Here is a 5,524-nt window from a genome sequence, read left to right as displayed (position 1 = left end):
ACCAGGGCCTGTCAACCTGTGACCTCCTTGTGACCCACAGTGCTGCTTGAGCATCCCGGCACTCTGAGCCCTTTCGCAGGGCTTCCTGGAAGGGAACTGGGAAGAATCCTGGTTCCAACGATAGGCGTCCATTTTTACTTCACTTTGGGACCATGGTTTCTCTCAGTTAAACCACCTCCACCACCCTCATAGTTCCCATGCCTGAGGCCCCAAGATTGATGAGGAAATCAAAGTCTGGGGTCAGAACCACCCAGAACCTTCCACGTCCTCTGCACCACACCTCCTCCTTCGCCCCAACTTCAAGCCAGCCGGCCTCCCAATAGCAGGCTTACAGTGGGGAGCCTTGCCCCGCCTGCCCCGCCTGCCGGGAGGCACTAGCCACAGGGCTGGGCAGGGAGGCCACTCCCAGCTCCACTGCTGGCCCAGGGTGGAGTGGCCCTGCAAGACAGCTGCAAAGAAGCTGCAGACTCCAGACCCTGGGTTCAGAGAGGCCTCCTCCACACTCCTGCCACCTCCACCCAGAGCTGGCTTTTTTTTGGAGGTGGGGGAGGAGGAGGTTAAAGACCCCAGGGTTTGGAGGGAAGGATGGGCAGATGGAGGGGCCCCCTTGGGGGAGCTGGGGTGGAGTGAGCTGGCTTGCAGCTGCATAGGCAGCCAGTAGGGAAAGGCCTATGGCTTTGGCCCCCTGCTTCCTGTGTCAGCTTTTCTATTTTAGGCCGGTTGCTCCTCCCTTGGGGAATGCTCTGGGGGCCTGTGGGAAAGGCAGAGGCAGGCCCTGCTGGGGCCCGGTGCTCCTTTCTTCAGCCCCCTTGGGCTTCCCATTCTGTGTGGGGCTCAGGCGTGGCTGGCACGCTCCCCCAAACACAGGCCACCCCTTTGAGAAGGTTCCTGCCTCCAGCCCCAGCCAGGGCGGTCCTGGATTTTATCCCGAACAAACAGTCATCATGGTGAAACTACAGAATCCTGCAGTCCAGGCCAAGAGGCAGCAGGGGAGAGGGTGGGAACCTCTGCTCCGGAGGAAACGCCAGCTCGATAGGCAGGCAGCAAAACTGCTGTGGGCACATCATGCCCACAAGGAAAGGGCCAGTGTGGCTCCAGGACACGGGTGGGCACACGACCACGGAAGAACAGTAAAGCCTCAGCCTGTTATCTCTTGCTGTATGACCTTGGGCAAGGCATGGAGGCTCTCTGAGCCCCATTTTCATCATTTATAAAATTCAGAAGAATGCCCATGTTTGGGCCACAGGAGGCTTTTAAAATCCTCAGGTGAGTAAAAGGCATTCAGTAGGCACTCAGAGGAATTGCTGCCAGGGATTTTAAGAACACAGATACATGGAAATCATTTGGCATGATGGGAAAGGAGAGGTGAAAGATTAGTAGCCAAATCTGTATTTCTTTGAAAATGGCTCTATAAACCATTTTGATCCCCAAATCTCAAGCATTTGAAAAATGGCCTTTGAGAGAGGCCTTTGGGGCCTCTGCACACAGGGACAGCCCCTCGGCCCCGGAGGTGGGCGGGCCGGCCGGCCGCGCCAGGTGCGGCCCGCGCTGGAGGGCTGCATTCCAGGCATTCCTGCCGGGGACCTGCCGGCCGCGCCGGGACCGCGCCGTCCCTGCCGCTTCCGGGCGCGGTGGCTGAGCCGTAGCGCCACCTGCAGGCGCAGCGAGCCCACGCAGAGACCTCGGCCTGCGTCCGCCCCGAGGTCGGGCCCTGGGACGCAGCCCCCGGGGCTGCGCAGGAGGAGGTGGCGCGGGTGTGCGCGTAACCCCAGCGAGCGCGAGCGTCCTGCCACCCGCCCGAGCCGCCGGCAGCCGCGCGCCTCCACAGGCGTCCGGTTGCGCTGTAGCTGCTGTCAGTAGTGAAGGACAGGGGCGGTGAGCGACCCCGAATGCCAGCAGGGACAGTGGTGCCTCGAGGTGGGGCAGCCCACGTGACCAAGTATCCTGCGATGTCAGGGGACCGGGGCTGCACGGGGCCGGCCTTTCTGTTCTGAAACCCGGAGGGTGTCCGGCACCCGGGATTGTACTCACTTTCGGGGCTAACCTGGAGGGGCCACCTAGATAGGCCCGGAGAGGGGTCCTGATGCAGGGAGCAGGCTGCGGGGTGAAAGGGAGCTGAAGGGATGTGGAAAAGGCCTGGAAGGTCACCTGGCCAGGCTGTAGAGGCAGAGAACAGGCGCTGGGCAGATGCCACCGACCCATCCTCAGGCGGGACAAGACTGGCTCCTCCTGTCCAACCTGCTTCTCTGCACCTGGGAAACGGGCCAGCAGAGGGCGACTACCAAGGCCTGGTCCCAGTTAGGAGAAGCTGTCAGTTGAAGGCCCTTGAGACCCAGGGCCTGTCCTGATGACCATCATGAAGGTGCAGGAACAGGAGAGAGGGCCCAGGGACCAGAGGACTAGCATGAATCCCCCAAAGGCAGTCCTGGCAGAGTTATGGGGGTGGGGGATTTACACCAACCCCAGCTACCTGGGCTGGCTGGGAGCCCCAGGGTCTTTGGCAGTGTCAGCAGCTCCTGGACCTTGAACAGTGGCCCAGTGGTGGCAGGCCATCCAGCCTGGAAATCTGGTGAGCAGCTCCCAGAACCCCGGGCCCTGGGCATCCCCCCAGGTCCCTTGACTTCCAGACACTCCCTGGTCAACTGCCATCAGAATCCACCTCTTACCCACCCCCAGCTCTGGCTGGGCTGGCCATTTAAGAGCCAGCACCTGTCCTGCTGCAGGGCACCATCTGTTAGGTCAATGGAGGTGGCTGAGGAACAAAGCACAAGCAACCCATGCAAGAGAAACCCCAATCAGGCGCTGACAGAACCGCTGGCGAATCAGCGCAGTCTCCTGGCCAGTTCTGGATCTTGGGGGGTGTCCCCCCAATTCCCCCAACCCCTGTAGGACAAGGGACTCTAAAACCCCTTTTCCTATCCCCAGCCCTCCCTTCCTGCCCTAAGCCCAATAGAAATTCCAGTCCCGTCCAGCCCCGGAGCACTTTTCCTCAGACCCTCCTCTTACCCTGTTGGTCTGAGGGTCCCGCCCAAGAGCAAAATCTCAATTAAGCCTTTCAGCAGCCTTTTTAAATCTGCCCCCTAACTGGGCGTGGTGGTGCATGCCTGTAATTCCAGCGACTTGGGAGGCTGAGGCAGGAGGATTGCAAGTTCAAAACCAACCTCAGCAAAAGCAAGGCGCTAAGCAACCCAGTGAGACCCCATCTCTAAATAAAATACAAAATAGAGCTGGGATGTGGCTCAGTGGTCAAGTGCCCCTGAGTTCAATCCCTGGTAGAAAAAAAAAATTTTGCCTCCTTTTGGTCAACCTTACACCTTCCCCCCTGGGGTTGGCTCTCTCCACTGCCGGCACATGATGTCTTGAGTTGGGGAGTCCACTGCTACCCAGGAGATGCTCCTGGGTAAAATGTGGTTTTCCAAAAGCTTTAAGTCCTAAAGAAGGTAATGCTTTAAATTTCAGCTTTCCTACTTCAGAGACACCCTCCTCCTGTTCATGGGGTCCTCTCTTCTTCAACCTTAGCACTTATCATTCATTTATATACCCACTCACCTTCCTTCCACAGACTACCTACCTGCCCATCCATCCATTTATGCATCCGCCACCATCCATTGTCCATTGTTAGGGTCTGAATCTGAAATGTGCCCCCAAAATTCATGCATTTAGGGTTTGGTTGCCAAAGCAGCAATATTCAAAGATGGCACTTTGGGGGCAGTGATGGATCATGAGGGTTCTGACATCATTGGTGGGTTAACCCATTGATAACTGAACGGACAGCTGAAAGGTGGTCAGAACTGCAGATGTGGGGCCTGGGAGGGTGTATCTTGTCCTCTGTCTCTGCTTCCTGGCTGCTGTGAACAGGAAAGCCTTCCGCTGCCCTTCCACCAGGATGTTCTGCCCAGTCTCAGGCCCAAAGCCATGGAACCAGCCCACCATGGGCTGAAACCCATGAGCCAAAATAAATCTTTCATCCTTTAAGTTGTTTTTCTCAGGTATTTGTCACAATAGAAAAAGTTGAGTACACACCCATCCACCATTCAACCATCCACGCATTCATCCACCCATCCACCAACACGTATCTCATCCCATGACCCACAGATGTCCTCAGAGAAGAGTTGTCCCCGGAGACAGGCCTGGGAGTTCCTGGAGAGAAGGGAGAACTCAACGTAGGACCAGTAGGGTTCTTGGCGCACTTGAGGGAAAAGGATTTCAGCATGCGCTAGTCAAGGGCACGGACAGGCTTATTTAGGAAAGTGGAGACACATTCCAGGAGAATGTGGGTGATCTCGAGAGTTTTGAGGTAAGCAGGGAAAATACAGTCAATGGAGAATGTGGACCATATCCAGAGGAAGAGTCGCCCATTGGTGTGGGGGTGTTAGTATTTATAGAGGGGTGGTTGCTTGGGGCTGGACTACAGGGGGAGCCAGGGCAGAGCTACACACTCTCATGCCTGTTTTCCTGGGCCTGCCCATTGCCCTCAAGTTTCTTCATTGCAGACCAGGGCATGGGCCAAGGGGATGGGTAGGTGGCACAGGAGTTGAAACCATCAAGGGTGCTTTCTGCATTTCAATGGTTCATGCGTGTTTTCCTTGAGACTCTGTATCTCTCCCTTTTATGTGTCCCTAGATTCCTATCTCAAATCTATCTAGCCCCCCCATCCACCCACCAACCCATAAGAACCCCTAAGGGCCACTAAGATTTTGTATTTTGGTACTGGAGATGGAACCCAGGGGCACTTAACCACTGAGCCATGTCCCCAGTCTTTTTATTCTTTATTTTGACACAGGGTCTTGCTAAGTTGCTTAGGGCCTTGCTGAATTGCTGAGGCTGGCCTTGAACTTGTGATCCTCCTGCCTCAGCCTCGGGAGTTGTTGGAAAGTATTTTGGATTTGACTGGGTGGGACCTGTAGTGCACAGTGCGGAGGGCTGGAGTGGAGGGGGAGTGGGAGTCTGAGCATGTCCCTATGGACTGGAGGACAATGGGAAGCCCATTCGGAGTCTTCAACTGGGGAGTGACAAATCAGAGCTGGGTTTTTAGAAGTTCCTCTGGAGTGGTTTGGAAAAGACCAGGCCTGAGGTGGGGCTAGGGGCCGCATATGGAAGGATTTGAAAGCCTTCTGAGAGGGGTGGAGGGTTGCCCAGTCCCTGTCTGGTCCAGGCAGGTGGGTGGAGAGAGACAGAGAAGCCATTCTTCATGGGATGTGGCTTCCTCCTCTGCCATAGTCACTGCCTTGTGCTCCAGGGCACCTGGCCCAAGGGAGCAGGCCTCCTGGGCACACAGACCCACAGGGAGCTGTCTCTGTTTCCTTTATGGGAGGGGATTTCAGACTAACTGCTTCTCTGGGCTCCTGTAGCTATGGCAACCGCCCACCCTCTGGCTTGCTATCTTGGTAGAGGTTCCTGTAACAGAGGTCCACTTGCTGCTCTGCTGCTGCAACTTACTCTTAATGCACATGTTTCTTTGTTGCAGTGGGCAAAAGGTGTGACCTATGCAGTCCAGGGGGAGAAATAAAGAATGTCCACGCGC

Source organism: Marmota monax, unplaced genomic scaffold, assembly GCF_021218885.2.
Source record: "Marmota monax isolate L192 unplaced genomic scaffold, Marmota_monax_Labrador192_F-V1.1 WCK01_AAM20220418_F8-fsc00167, whole genome shotgun sequence".
In the NCBI taxonomy this organism is placed as follows: Eukaryota; Metazoa; Chordata; class Mammalia; order Rodentia; family Sciuridae; genus Marmota; species Marmota monax.
Note: the sequence above shows the minus strand (reverse complement) of the source record.